This window comes from Syngnathus leptorhynchus, chromosome 21, assembly GCF_054491065.1.
Source record: "Syngnathus leptorhynchus isolate UIUO chromosome 21, UIUO_Slep, whole genome shotgun sequence".
Classification (NCBI taxonomy): Eukaryota; Metazoa; Chordata; class Actinopteri; order Syngnathiformes; family Syngnathidae; genus Syngnathus; species Syngnathus leptorhynchus.
In genome coordinates this window covers 3,557,232-3,573,301 of record NC_141215.1, presented here as the reverse complement: position 1 = coordinate 3,573,301, position 16,070 = coordinate 3,557,232, and the positions used below count along the sequence as shown (strand labels likewise).

The following is a 16,070-nucleotide window of genomic DNA, read 5'->3' as shown; positions in this document are numbered from 1 at the left end:
ATTCAACGACAGTGGGCCCTTTTGAATTTGAATGGTTCCCTTGAATGGTTGAATTTGAATGGTTCCCTTGTGATTCAAGGGGATTGTGCTGTCTTTTGTTGTCACTGTTTTTCTTTTAACTTGTGCAAATGTTTCTAAAACAGTTACAAGTAATTCAATAAATCATTGGAGAATTCAGCCCATCCAGGATTAACCAATTGAGGATTGCCCAAATTTTGCATAAAAAAAATCAAGTTGCTGGTTGTCTGACCTAAGAGAACACTTTGGTGCTTCTGTTTTGGTTAGCAACAGAGGCCGTCTCTTGTGACTCTGTATGTACACTCATACTGCATATATTAGTAAATGCTTGAGAGAAAGAGGAAACCCCACACCTCCAAGATTTTATGCTATTTAATATTGGTCCTTTCAATATTCGATGTTTCTCAGCGCATGACTAATAAAAATTCCCATCGGGAGATTTGGGCGGATTTCGTCTAGCTTTAATGTTACTTTTCATTCGTCTCCAGCTCCTAGATCTATCTGGGATGCGCTTGGCACACTCTGCTGACTCACTTCCTCCTTCCCTGCCTGCTCCAATTACCGTGAGAGAAGAACATCTGCTGCAGCTTTTGCCGGCATTTGTGACTGTAATGGCATCATAGGTACAATTCATGTTCACTCATTAAAATCCTTCCAAAAGGTTCACAGTCAACTGGAGAGGGTTTCAAGATCCCAGGATGGTTTTATAGACAGGAAAAAGGTGCCCAAGGCATCTTCTGAGAGAAGAAGACAATGTGTGGACAGAGTTTTAACAATACAATAAAAAAAAAAAAAAAAATCTATTCATCCATTCTGTATAGAAATTCAATTCTACTCCAGGAGTGGGTCATAAGAAAGTGAGTTGAGAGAAGAAGCGAATGAATGTTCTGGACTTCCGTTTCTGAAACTATGGATTTGTTGTGCTCTGTCGCTCTCAGACAAGATGCTTGGGTTAGCACTATTTTGTTCTCTCATTGGTCATCATAAGAACAAGACAAGCTGGCAGCTGACTCCATTACGTATTTGTTTCCATGAACCTTTGCCCATTTTGGCATTCAATCTGCCATTTTTTCTTCTCAGGAGCTTACCTCCATCTGTTTCCATCTTGTGCGTCATTAGTTTGATGAGAGAGAGAGAGTTTCCACTTGGAATCTTTTATTGCGAGGTAGCGGCGCATCATTTTTGAGACTTTTGCCTGTTTACTTCTTTCGTGTTGCCAGCATCCAGTTTTATTGGGAGCCTTTCCTGAATAGATGGAGAAAAATGTTATATCGTGACTGTATTTTATGACATTCTGAAAATAGTTTTACTATATTCCTAATGAATATCAAAAGTGTGGCTGGGTCAAAATGAAATAGAGTGACATAAAATTGTATGAATTGTATTAATCCAATGTTTTAAAGCAAAACAAAAAACCAACCATAAAACTAATCAGATTTTTTGTTATATATCACAAATAAGAATTGCTGTTTATTGAAATTTCAATAAAACATAACTTGAGTTAAAATACATGGAAGCAATAACAAAACTAATTCAAAAGTAAATGAATTAGGTGCCGTCAGCTTTTTATTAATCTAAACATGATTATAATGTAATTATTTGTCGACAAGATAATAGTTTTTAACTGGCATGTTGTGACATGTAAATTATGCAAATGATGGCATTTAAGTTTTGCAAAAACAATTACAATGCGAAGCAATTCATTTTAAACAACTTCTGATGTACGTATGTGGTCGATCAATACCTCTGAAGCAATTAAATTAATGAAATTATCAAATTCTTAATTTGAGGCAAAAGAGGAAAACATGGAACTTATTTAATTTTGTTGTGTTTTATGTCGTTTGAGTTGACAGCAGATGGGACGAGGTGTTCGAGTTGGCTGTTGGACTGGTCACTAGCCAATTACAGGGCACATACTGTAACTTGTGAGGCAGGCGCACAAGCCACGAGTCACCATGCTTGCCAAGGAAATAATGTATGAGTGGATCATAAATATGCCACACTTGATTTCAAAAACATGAGGGGAGGAAAAAGCAGGCCAGGCATCAGGGGGATGGCGAAGCAGAGGCCAGACTAAGTTCAATTACATGTATGGATTTTTTTCGGATCACGTATTCTTGATCAGTGATTCTTACTGTGGGCTCTCTTTAGCGGTACTTGCTGTGTGGCATGAGAAGTTTTTGCGGATAAACACTAAAGCAAACTTCGCTCATCGTTTCCTTCATATGGAAGTTCATTGTGAGCGAAAAACAGAGGAATGCATTGTTTACGTTGCTATATCCTACCTCCCATTATTCCCAGAGGATAAAGAATATATGTTTGCGTGTAGCTCTCTATAGCTCTTGTTGAATTTTTAATATTAGCATTCTACTGAACTCATGAATAACAAATATGAAAATAGTTTGGTGAAGCCTCTCTGCTATCATTTTGAAATGATCTGGAGATACAATCACGCCCGCTGTTTTTGGGCTCGGTCCCGTTTTATCTCGTCAGTGAACAAGACTGGTGTTGGTTGAATGAAATGATAGCGCTGCATGTATATGTGCGTTTGTGTGCGCTGATGTGCTGCCGCTCAGACGCTGACAGAAAGGCTGATAGCCAAGCGTTGAAGCCCCATCCATCAAACGGGCCGGCTCATCAATCTGCAGCTAACGCTCCTCCACTCTGCCGCCGACGCTTGTCACGTTACGTTCTGTGATAACACTCCCACACTCACTATACTATATAGATACAAGTTGTGCTTTTATGAAATGTTATTCCACCTGAACTTGTTTATGAAGTGTCAAAGCGATGATAAATCAGACAAAGTGCAGGTTTCGGATGCCATTTGGCTTCTAATCCTGTCTGAAGTAAACCATAATAGCATTCAGATGAATGTTGATTATTTTAGGGGATTATTTTGGGGGACAGTAGCAAATGATCAAACTCAAAAGATTCTCAAAAAATGTATGCAAAAAGAATCACTACCCAAGAGTTTAGTTATATTTGACTTTAAAGTAAAATACATAAGTATTTAATCTTCTAGAACAGTTAAAGATTTATTACGGTACAGTTTTTATTTAACTTTTAATGAGCAATACAGTGTTGTGCAGGGGTGGTTTCGGATTGTAATCATTTTATGCAAGTGCTACTTTATCACCACCAAAGATAAATTCCAACTCGATCTACCTTGTGTTCAGCTTGCTTAAGGCTTTTGAACTGCAATGTGAAAAATATGTTTGTGGCTCTTGACACTTTATGCATATTGAACCATAACTTAAGTTGTTTTACAAAACAGAAAACAACACAGTGAAAAAATCGAGTGTAAAGTACGTATTTCTCAACTGTATATCTATATTTTGAAGAAACAATATATTCCTGCAAGATAGTAGTCCATTATTTTTCTGTAGTTGGTTGTGTTATGGATGAACTGGAGCCTATCCCAATTTAATTTGGCCAAGAGTCACCAGCCAATCGAAGACTTAATTCCATCAAATAGCAGACAGGGTGGAAAACCCAAGAAAGCTCCTTTGTGATATAACTACAGTTTTTACTGTCTGTTCTCGCAAGTTAATGACTAAATAGAAGGTGCGATCTGTAGAGAAGACAGCATGGGTATGGGGTGGTGGGCTGACAGATGATAGCACAGGACGCAGCTAATTTGCGACTTGTCAATTATCAAGGGTGCATGCCAAAGACAAAAACAATTTAACAGGACTGCTGTTCATCTGACTCCTGCCTTGACAGGTCCAAATCCCATTGGGACGCGTATCAGTCAGCGAAAATGCACAGCGACGACGGCTGATGGAATCCCGACTCAGCAGTTTAAGTAGAAAGAATAAAAAAAAGGTGTAAAGCAGCTCAGGGGAGGGGGATTCAAACACATATCGCTGTCAAAAGTGAAGTGACTGTTAAATAAGGCCTTATGACTTGTAACGATAGTTTTATCTCCATTTAAATTGCCGTCGTAATACAACATGTCACCGGAGTTTAATTTGATCTTACTTGAAATATGTCATTTTAGCTCCGAATTGTATTACTTTTGGATGTTATCGTGCCTGCAGGTGTGATTAATGCAGGAAGGGGAGAGACGACGTTGCCTCAATAATTATTATGCTAACAGTCATAATTACTTGTCAAACCAAAATATTGCAGCATGTGGTAAAAAATGTAGACGTTTTTAAAAAAAAAAAAACCATCGCTTCGGAGAGCACAGGAAGCCCTTGAATGGGGGGATCCAAATGGGTTTGGCGTGACTCATAAAAGTGGCAAATGGATGAATAACTGAGTTCATCAAGCACAACTGCAAAATGGTATTTAGGGCTATCTCAGGAGCATATGGGGATGAATCATCAGAGATTGGTAAAATTTTACTTGCTGATAAGCAGCAAGAATTTGAGATCTTTAGCACCTTTAGCAATCTGCCAATTTCTGAAAATGGCACAGTTCTTTATTGGTAATCATCTTTCACTTACAGTAAGTATCAAAACAGAACTTTCAATCTGAACAGACTAAAATTACAAGCGGAGTATCCCAAGGCTCCTTCCTAAGGACTCTTTCATTTAACAGGCTTTCATTTACTCAAATCAAACATATTTGGCCACTGAATGAACACTAAACCTCTACCATCATAGACATCACCTTACCTGGTTTGGGCTTTAATTTGGAGCATCTCTTTTCAGTTTCCTTTTCCATTAATTTCTTGTGAGGCTCAACAAGTCGTGTTAAGAGAAGAAGAACCTGAGAAGAAAATAATCATATTATGGGATGTGTTCACACTTAATCAAGCATGTTTTAACTCCTGTTAAATGGCAATCAGTACACACTGTGAAACAAATGCACGACGTCTACTTTAAGATGATCGAATGGATTTTTTATATCGCATGTCTTTTAGGATAAGATACCACAGGAAATTCTAAAGCAGGGAAGACTTCTCATGCTCAACCGGAGGTGTGCAACAATTGACCCGGCACCAGCTGTCACATCCCATAATGTCTGTTGTGCTATCCCGGCAACAGTCTCTGACAGCAAGGTGTGGATAGTTGAGAGCGAAATAACGTGTGTGCAGTCATCACCAGCAGAGGCCACATATGGCCGCTTGTCACCCTGAGGTGTTGTCGTGCGCATGGCTACAGACCAGAATAGATTCTTTTCCTTTTTGTTGTTTATTCTGCCTTGACTGTGAGGGCAGCCGCGTTGCACACCCAATCACATAGTGTATTACTGACGCTGGTGGAGTCCCCGCAGAAGCAATTACACGGCCAGTCCTGTTTAATTTCATACAGTCGGGAGTCGGCTTGCCAGTGTTGAATCGCAACGGTTGCTGGCTAGGTTTCTGACAGGGAACATCAGCCAGTTGGTCAAAAGAGCAAATAATACTGACATTTTCTTTGAAAACGATGTACTATATGCTCACTGAAGTACTTTGTACTTCTTAATCAGCGTTGCGCTCCACTTTCTTAAGTTTATCATATTGGAAGTTAAGAAAACCAAAAGTGAACATTCTGAAATTTAAAAATGCACCCATTACATATATTGCCTTTTACGTTGCACACAACTAAAGAGATGTTTGTGTGAATAAACGGTTAGATGTTTACATTGTCCACATAATTTAAATTGACGGAAGGATGTTCAAATTTCTTAGATTTACTCATTAAAATAATTGCCCTTTTTGACTCATACATAGCGTGGAGCACAGCGTAACCTTAATTTGCATGTGTGCCAGAGTACAGTACAACCGTCACATCACATACTGATACAATCAAACAGCCTCCAGTCTTACACACTATATTTATCAAAATAAATGGACAGGATGCAGCCTACTGGGTCGTCTTATTGAGTTTTGATTAAAATGCTGTCAGGGTTTTGCGTGGAGGGGTTCGGCAGTGTAACCGGTCAAAGTGAAGGTGAGGTGGAGGAGGACGAGGGAGGTTCAAGGCATGTCACCAGCTCCACAAATGAGATCTGGAGAGTTCCTCGCGGCGGAGCGGATGAAGTGACAGCTTTCCCGCTAAGAGCTTTCTGGGTGCCTCGATGAGAACGTGAACCCTTCAATTTGCATTTGACATTTTCAGGAATCTGCAGGGTAGATTCCATCTTGCTCCAATGAAAAGTACAAATACAAAGTTTTTTCTGTCCAACTTGATTCCTCCTATTTTTGCCCAGAGCTGTATGCCAATTATTAAGTCTCGATTAGTTGTTACAAAGAGTGACAATTACTCATTTCTTAATCCCAACATGTGACACTCTGGTAACCATAAACAAAGCAGAAAAACAAGAGGCACCAAGACTATGAGATGCCAAGAAGAACATCCTGGAGCTTAAGGATTAAACACAAATGAGAGCCAACAAAAACAAGTACTTACAGAGTAGGTTAAAGCAGCATTGCTCTCATGAGATATGAAGGGAAAAACAATGGAACTAATTAGACTCACGACTAATGGGGGTACAAGACACAGGTGGACAGGCAGCCGATTGGCTGGAACACAGAGAGAACAGGACACGGATGACCACACACAGGTGGACCAGCAGGGAATTGACTGGCTGATCAGATGTCTCTCCTTGTACTATTTTTTTGTGTCCACCTCTGGCAATATGCCCTCTTTCAGTTTGTTAAACAGTGGGGCTTTTCCAGTTGACCTATTCTGCCAGACCGCATCAAAACGAGGTAGTTGCAGGTAGAAAGCTAGGAGCAGTTGACTGCCCCTTTTACGCTGTCGGTAGAAGACGACATTTTCCAGAATGAGAGTTTGAAGCTGACTAAGAAGTTTTCCCAACTTCTACGGTAGTCTCAACCGAGATGATGGGAATTGTTTTGGAGCTGTAACACCACGTGTTCACGAGAAGTTAATGATATATGACAGAGCAAAAATATTACTATTACAGTCAAAAAATGTTGGAATCGCTCCTATGTAGCAAGCCTGTTAGCCAAGATACAGACTGTAACAGGGTCTTAAATCAGAAGCATGATGGTAGCATTGGAGCTAACGCTAAGAATTGTCTCAAAGGTTTAACAGTCTTAATCTGTAGAGATAAATGCTTGATTTAGCATTTGATTTATTAAGTTATGTCTTAATTGAAACTTGAAAGTTAAGATTTATAACTCACACTCGTGCCTTACTCCTCCCACCTCTGCTATTCTATTTGACACTGACTGAGTGGATGGAACCAAAGCAACAGTTTTACGGCTCCTGGGGTATCAGAACCTTCAACAACTGCCAAAACAACAAATCTATCACAACTATACTAGTGCGCACTAAATAAAACATAGAAGGTGCAAAATAGATAGAAAACTAACAGTCCAATCTGTACTATGTCAAATAGCTGTACTTCAACAATCGACACATCAAACAAGCTTCCAAGTGTGCCCTGAACACAGTTTGTATCCCCGCTTCTGATAATCCACGCTAAAATTGACAGCGAGTCTTGCTTGTTTGGTCCTCTGCGAATCTACGCTGAGTGGGGTGGCACACTTGTTACCCCTGCTTGCCAAGAACACGAAGCACGAGGCACCGCTAAGCCTCCACAGTCTTACCGTTATTATGAGTGCAAACTAGCAGATGGAAGACAGAAACGCTTGTAACAGATGTCAGAAGCAGCAGGTCTAGAAAACACTTGTGCCACTTGTGGCAATAGATTGGACAGAGAAAGCACTGACCTTTAAAAGTCTTGTTTTGCTTTCCTCACCCTCATTCATAGCCGCCAAAGCCCTCGGCCGTTAGTTTTAACAGATCACCTTGGATTAGATTTGATCCGGGGATTGACAATAAAAAGCTGAATGCACGCAGGCAGATAAATTGGGCCAAGTTGTGTCAAGTTGTGACAAATGTGCAACTGCACATTGAAGGTATTACAAAATAACTATCACAAGTTTGAAATAAGAAATATTATCCCAGGGACGTTTGCCGGGTAAGGTGAAAGGGAAACGCAATGGAGACAGATGAAACCGGCTCCAGTGTGCGTAGAGGTGACAGCGGGAGGGGAGGGGGGTGTTTGAAGAAGGTTGGGCCACCTCATTACGCTGATGGAGTTCACATTATTTCAGTGTCACATCTAGGCTGGAGGAATCAGAAAGCGCATTATTTGCCATGGTCTCCACTGATCAGCTCCATTCATCAACAGTGGAGAGCTTGCGCACGCATCATTTATTTCAATTATGATCACACCCGCTCGTGTCATCCAGGTTCATGTCTTCTTGTGCTCCATTTGCTCGCTAAAGCATAATAGCATGTCCCCCGCCCCCATCTCAAAAATATTACTCTGGTTTCATCAAAGCTGTAATTCCGACTAACAGATTTTTGTTGTTGTTTTGCATCAGGACTCTCCTCAGTCCTTTAAGTTGTAAATGTACTAATCAAAATACAACATACAAAAAACAAATTACTGAAAGAATGGCTGTCCAAATAAAATTCAAATGTATTTAAATTTTGAGTTCAATACACGTACTTGCATTTACTCTTTACAAACTGATTGTTTTTAGATAATAATTCTAAATTTAAAATTAGTAAAGTCAATCTGTGTAGCACAGTTGTTTCTACATATGCAATATAATTGAATTTATTTATTAATTTATTGAACTACCAGTCAAATTTTTTTGAAACCCTTTTTTAATGCCGACTACTTATTACAGTAATATAGAAAATATTGCCACACAAATACTACAAAAACATATTGTCGAAAAATTAAGTTAGTTAGTGGCTGGGGCGCATTTAATGGAGGTGACCAGGAGTCCAATTGCTATCATGAGTCCTGCGGTGGATCGTTTAATAGAGTAATTCTGGGACATTCTGTCCCATGCCGTGCTAGCTTTCTAAAAAGAAAAATAGAACATTGACAGCGATTCAATGAGTTATTGATTCTACATCCCTGCTTGATCCCAAAGTGAGCGTGGCAATGCACACACCTAAATGACTTGATATTTTCTGATTTCTTTGGAAATGTTGATAGTGAGGCCAAGTCGGAGAATAGCCAGTGTGTCTGAATGAACCCTTTGCTAATTGCAGTCCTAAAGAGGCTTTTTGAAGCTTTCACTTATTACTGCAAGTATGTGGGCCCGAGTGGTCTTAAAATGTCGTTGAAAGCCTCGCTCCACTTTTGGCACAATTTGACAGACAGGAAATGGAAGTACATAATATATAACCTTCGTGTGAGGACAATTCTGGAACTTGATGCATTTCAATTAACACTTGGAAATGGCTCAACGCAATTCCGACGATGCCGAGAATGACGTGCTGTTGGCGTTTTGCTTCCTGTTAGTGTCAAGTGATTCCATTATCCATTGATTTTGCTTTATGAGGGGGAAATAATGAGCTGGCGCGCGCAGACACACAATTGATTGATCTAATTCTCTTTTGGCATGACTCATTTAGAGATATTTTTATTTTTTAGATTTCCTACCCTGTTGTCAACGTGCTTTCTTTACCAAGCTGGTCAGTTGACTTACAGTATTTTGTGTCAAGAATTAAAAAAGTGAGTCTGCTGTGAGGATGGAATGTATTCAGTTATCATGATATTACTGCTGTTAACTCAGAAATGTCTATGCTGACACTGCATCTTTGCTTACCTTTTTAGCTTTGATACGTTGATTTGTCCTGTCGCACAGCAGCAGGAATTACGCCTTTGCTTGCGAATGACACATTGTCAAGTCATGAGTGGGGTCACTGTGTGGAGACATACAAATTATAGTAATCTCATTGTTACATCACAATGACGGAAAAATACGAGATTGGACCGCTTGACGGGACCCTCTTCCGACGCAATGTGTTGATGACAGACGTGTTCCAAGCGACGGTAAGTTAGGTTTAGCATTCTTCCAATTTGACACAAATGAGTTTCCATTTTTAACTGTTAGACTTTTGTTATCTAGTCTACAAATACTAAGCAGTACTTCCCAACTAGTTGACACAATTAGTCTCACTTTTGTACATTGAAAAGACCTTACCTTGCAGCTGAGCAAAGGGGTGGCTTGTTGTCATTAACGCAGCAGTGTTAAAATGAGGGAGCAGCTCCTCTGGCTTTTAATGGAGTTTCACAATGAGTTTCAGCTCATTGTTCTCCTGTCAGGCTATGGGATTTACTAGCGGCGCCACTCTCAAGGTGTCAGTCATTCATATTTTTGGGTGATGCGGGAGAAGTTTAATAAACAGCAGTATACGAAACCACCAAGGAGAATGAGGGGCTGAACTATATGCAGCAGGGATACGAACAAACATTTCTAATGAATAATACCTATCTTGGCATGTCAGTGATGAGCGGGACGACCAAAAGGCGGAAGAATTCCGCCCAGTAGGTGGAGGTGAATTGCGGACCCAGATCTGAGACGATGTCCCGGGGGTCATGAGCCCATTGCTGAACAGGGTCGCGGAGATTAGCTTCATCCAGGCGGGCAGGCAGTTATAGTTTCATCCAGGCGCAGGTGAACAGGTAGTATTAGCTTCATCCAGGTGGAGTCCAGGCACGGGTGGACAGGCAGTCAAAGCTTCATCCAGGCGGGCAGGCAGTTATAGTTTCATCCAGGCGCAGGTGAACAGGTAGTCATAGCTTCATCCAGGTGGAGGCCAGGCACAGGTGGACAGGCAGTCATAGCTTCATCCAGGCGGGCAGGCAGTTATAGTTTCATACAGGCGCAGGTGAACAGGTAGTCATAACTTCATCCAGGTGGAGGCCAGGCACAGGTGGACAGGCAGTCATAGCTTCATCCAGGCGGGCAGGCAGTTATAGTTTGATCCAGGCGCAGGTGAACAGGTAGTCATAGCTGCATCCAGGTGGAGGCCAGGCACAGGTGGACAGGCAGTCATAGCTTCATCCAGGCGGGCAGGCAGTTATAGTTTCATACAGGCGCAGGTGAACAGGTAGTCATAGCTTCATCCAGGTGGAGGCCAGGCACAGGTGGACAGGCAGTCATAGCTTCATCCAGGCGGGAAGGCAGTTATAGTTTCATCCAGGCGCAGGTGAACAGGTAGTAATAGCTTCATCCAGGTGGAGGCCAGGCACAGGTGGACAGGCAGTCAAAGCTTGATCCAGGCGGGAACGCAGTTATAGTTTGATCCAGGCGCAGGTGAACAGGTAGTCATAGCTTCATCCAGGTGGAGGCCAGGCACAGGTGGACAGGCAGTCATAGCTTCATCCAGGCGGGCAGGCAGTTATAGTTTCATACAGGCGCAGGTGAACAGGTAGTAATAGCTTCATCCAGGTGGAGGCCAGGCACGGGTGGACAGGCAGTCATAGCTTCATCCAGGCGGGCAGGCAGTTATAGTTTCATCCAGGCGCAGGTGAACAGGTAGTCATAACTTCATCCAGGTGGAGGCCAGGCACAGGTGGACGGGCAGTCATAGCTTCATCCAGGCGGGCAGGCAGTTATAGTTTCATCCAGGCGCAGGTGAACAGGTAGTCATAACTTCATCCAGGTGGAGGCCAGGCACAGGTGGACAGGCAGTCATAGCTTCATCCAGGCGGGCAGGCAGTTATAGTTTCATCCAGGCGCAGGTGAACAGGTAGTCATAGCTTCATCCAGGTGGAGGCCAGGCACGGGTGGACAGGCAGTCATAGCTTCATCCAGGCGGGCAGGCAGTTATAGTTTCATCCAGGCGCAGGTGAACAGGTAGTCATAACTTCATCCAGGTGGAGGCCAGGCACAGGTGGACAGGCAGTCATAGCTTCATCCAGGCGGGCAGGCAGTTATAGTTTCATCCAGGCGCAGGTGAACAGGTAGTCATAACTTCATCCAGGTGGAGGCCAGGCACAGGAGGACAGGCAGTCATAGCTTCATCCAGGCGGGCAGGCAGTTATAGTTTCATCCAGGCGCAGGTGAACAGGTAGTAATAGCTTCATCCAGGTGGAGGCCAGGCACGGGTGGACAGGCAGTCAAAGCTTCATCTAGGCGGGCAGGCAGTTATAGTTTCATACAGGCGCAGGTGAACAGGTAGTCATAGCTGCATCCAGGTGGAGGCAAGGCACAGGTGGACAGGCAGTCATAGCTTCATCCAGGCGGCCAGGCAGTTATAGTTTCATCCAGGCGCAGGTGAACAGGTAGTCATAGCTTCATCCAGGTGGAGGACAGGCACGGATGGACAGGCAGTCATAGCTTCATCCAGGGGCAGGCAGGCAGGCAGTCATAGCTTCATAGCTACATTCCAAGATGGCGCCGCGTACGGCAGCCTCCGTGGGTCGCTCTCTGCTTCGTTGTAACAGAGACTGTGATGTAACGAAGTCAAATTCCTTGTTTGGCACGCTCAAACATGGCGAATAAATTCTTCTTGAATCTTGAATGCAGGCGTAGGGGCGGGCAGGTTAGTGGGCAGGCGGGCGGGCAGGCAGGCTTCATCCAGGCGCAGCAGGCCAGGCAGAGAGGGTGGGGGGGTCATGGCATTGCCCAGGCGCAGGTTAATCTGGCAGGCAATCATGGCATTATCCAGGCGCAGGCCAGGCAGGCAGGCAGGCAGGCAGTCATGTCTTCATCCAGGCGCAGGCAGGCCAGGTAGGCAATCATGGCTTCATCCAGGCGCAGGCAGGCCAGGTAAGCAGTCATGGCTTAATCCAGGCGCAGGCAGGCCAGGTAAGCAGTCATGGCTTCATCCAGGCGCAGGCAGGCCAGGTAGGCAGTCATGGCTTCATCCAGGCGCAGGCAGGGCAGGTAGGCAGTCATGGCTTCATCCAGGCGCAGGTAGGCCAGGTAGGCAGTCATGGCTTCATCTGGGCGCAGGCAGGCCAGGTAGGCAGTCATGGCTTCATCAAGACGCAGGCAGAAAGTCATGGCTTCATCCGTGCGCAGGCAGGCCAGGTAGGCAGTCATGGTTTCATCCAGGCGCAGGCAGGCCAGGTAGGCAGTCATGGCTTCATCCAGGCGCAGGGCAGGGCAGGCAGGCAGTCATGGCTTCATCCAGGCGCAGGGCAGGGAGGCAGTCATGGCTTCATCCAGGCGCAGGGCAGGGCAGGCAGGCAGGCAGTCACAGCTTCATCCAGGCGCAGCAGGCAGGCAGGCAGGCAGGCAGCAGTCATGGCTTCAGCCAGGCGCAGGTTAGTCTGGCAAGCAATCATGGCATTATCCAGGCGCAGGCCAGGCAGGCAGGCATGTAGGTAGACAGTCATGTCTTCATCCAGGCGCAGGCAGGCCAGATAGGCAGTCATGGCTTCATCCGGGCGCAGGCAGGACAGGTAGGCAGTCATGGCTTCATCCGGGCGCAGGCAGGCCAGGTAGGCAGTCATGGCTTCATCCGGGCGCAGGCAGGCCAGGTAGGCAGTCATCGTTTCATCCGGGCGCAGGCAGGCCAGGTAGATAGTCATGGCTTCATCCAGGCGCAGGCAGGCCAGGTAGGTAGTCATGGCTTCATCCAGGCGCAGGCAGGCCAGGCAGGCAGTCATGGCTTCATCCAGGCGCAGGGCAAGGCAGGCAGGCAGGCAGTCATGGCTTCATCCAGGCGCAGGGCAGGCAAGTTAGGCAGTCACAGCTTCATCCAGGCGCAGCAGGCCAGGCAGGCAGGCAGGCAGGCAGCAGTCATGGCTTTACTCAAGCGCAGGTTAGTCTGGCAGGCAATCATGGCATTATCCAGGCGCAGGCCAGGCAGGCAGGCAGGTAGGCAGTCATGTCTTCATCCAGGCGCAGGCAGGCCAGGTAAGCAGTCATAGCTTCATCCAGGCGCAGGCAGGCAGGCAGGTAGGCAGTCATGGCTTGATCCGGGCGCAGGCAGGCCAGGTAGGCAGTCATGGCTTCATCCGGGCACAGGCAGGCCAGGTAGGCAGTCATGGCTTCATCCGGGCGCAGGCAGGCCAGGTAGGCAGTCATGGCTTCATCCAGGCGCAGGCAGGCCAGGTAGGCAGTCATGGCTTCATCTGGGCGCAGGCAGGCCAGGTAGGCAGTCATGGCTTCATCCGGGCGCAGGCAGGTCAGGTACGCAGTCATCCAGGCGCAGGCAGGCAGTCATGGCTTCATTCAGGTTCAGGCAAGCCAGGCAGTCATGGCTTCATCCAGGTGCAAGCCAGGCAGGCAGTCATGGCTTCACCCAGGCACAAGGCAGGCAGGCAGTCAAAACTTCATCCAGCCGCAGCCAGGCAGGCTGTCATGACTTCATCCACATGCAGGCCAGACAACCAAGCAGTCCTAGTTTCATCCAGGTGCAGACCAAGCAGGCAGTCATAGCTTTATCCAGGCGTAGGCCAGGCAGGCAGGCAGGCAGACAGGCAGGCAGGCAGGCAGGCAGGCAGTTATAGCTTCATCCAAGCGCAGGCGCAGGGCAGGCTCAGGGCAGGTTGGCAGGAAGGTAGGCATTTTCAACCAGGTGCAGGCAAGTTGCCGCGAACAAAAGACTGATGCCAGTTGTGTTGGTCTGTCAAAGGTGTTTTCCATGATGCGTTAGCATCAAGCTAACCAATCTTTGCTTTCATCACATTTTCTATACATTCTGTGTCAAATCTGTATTGGGTGGTTCACAGCCACCAAAATAAATTGAGGGGCTAAGACATGAGCCAGGCAGATGGTGCTTTCACAGCCTCCAAGGTGCGTTTGTGGCCATCGGGGGCAACAAAAAGAAAGAAAGAAAAAAAATCCCATTTTAACCAATGAGTCATCTGCTCTCTGGCGACCCACATTAACGTTTACACTCGCAGCTTCCACATTACCTGTGACTTTCACCCGCGACCTCTGTGCTTGATGAATCCTCACGCATTTGTAGGAAACGACCCTCTCGCTAATTTGAACTAATCCTTTCAATCAGACCGCCATCTGCTCACGGCCGCCCCAGAGTCCCGACCGCCCCCCGCCCACCCTCTCTGAAGCTGATATTCAACAGCGGTGGCGAGGCTTTAATCAGGTTAGGTAGGAACGTGGGTGGAACTGTCACGAGTGACTGTGACAAGGTGTCACCTTGCGAGGAAGATCCGCTTTGAGGAGGCCGCTAAGAAGCCCTGGGAGATGTTAAATTTCCTCTGCCTTCGTCGAATCTGTCGTCATCTGTTTGTATGTTTGTTTGTTTGCGACCTGTTGGGCGAACTTCCATGTACCCTCGAGGACCCCGTCGATGGCGTAGACTAAAGCGCATCTCTTAAATTGATCGCATTACACAGACAATTTCACTTTTCATGCAAGGCAATTTAACGGCTCATGAATACGGCACAATCAGGGTGCTCATTTGGTGAATAGTTTGCATGGGGTTCCTGGTGGAGTGTAAATAAAACTAAAACATCCGGGAGATGCAAAAATACTTGCCGTAAAGTGTGACCTTTGTAAATGAGTGATAATAACTTACCTGTTTGGTGTTCACCTCAAGATATTTTAGTTCATAAAAACATGTCAATAAACAGCTTGAAGCAAACACTTTTTGAAGAATTATTCAATCTCTGGTGCTTATGTATGCACTCATAATAAAAGTAACGTAACAACTGCTTTTTACGCTTTTATGTAAATGGCATAATGGATTTGAATATCGCAAAACAGACTGGAAAGAAAGGTGGACTCATTTATAATGATGCTTTATTCCTCATCATTTTATGCCATCTGGTATAGAATTAAGTGAAAAATACCGCTTGTTTGAAACAGGTTGGCAGCAATTACACGCCGATTAACTGCGTGCGTGTGAAATACGCAACTGTGACCACGTCAGGTTGAGAAAATGTGATTGCAAGTGACGTTAAGTCTCCCGAGAATCTCTTTGGATTTTCATTTCAGCGAATGACCAAAGACGAGGAGAACAACGGAGGGACTGGTGCTCACACTCTGTGCAAATTACGGCATGGCCGATTTGATCAGAAGTTGTGCCTTTCAACTCTTATCCACATTGAGGTGCCTGATATGGTTTGGACCCAAGCAAAGTCACCTTGTCATTGCTGCCTTTAAAAGAATTATCTCACTTTCCCCAGGAGTGGGCTGGAGACATTTTACTGTCATTCCATTGAACTTTAAATAACGCGCAAGAATTTCTTTTCCAAGCATTAATTAGAAGGGTTTACACAGAATTTCACATCCTATATATAATTTGAAAATGCAAAAAAAAGGCATTATCAACAGGAGAATTTATTTATTTTTGTGTACCTTTACCATTTGAAACTAATAAAAAGGACGACGATAATAGTTGTAAGATAAA

At 44.9% G+C, this 16,070-nt stretch overlaps 1 protein-coding gene across 4 annotated transcripts in view; it reads right to left on the bottom strand.

The window, feature by feature from the left end:
• Positions 1-16,070, bottom strand: part of large1 (LARGE xylosyl- and glucuronyltransferase 1) — a 112,249-nt gene that overhangs the window by 90,666 nt on the left and 5,513 nt on the right. For 2 of the 4 annotated variants that reach the window (XM_085902023.1, XM_085902024.1), the window contains exons 4-6: positions 9,560-9,656; positions 4,644-4,737; positions 1,107-1,263 (exon numbers count right to left, since the gene is read on the bottom strand). The gene's annotated coding sequence lies outside the window, so the exon portion shown is untranslated. Of the gene's footprint in view, positions 1-1,106; positions 1,264-4,643; positions 4,738-9,559; positions 9,657-9,937; positions 14,736-16,070 lie in introns of those variants that run through there. The other 2 variants (XM_085902025.1, XM_085902026.1) reach the window with 2 other exon arrangements.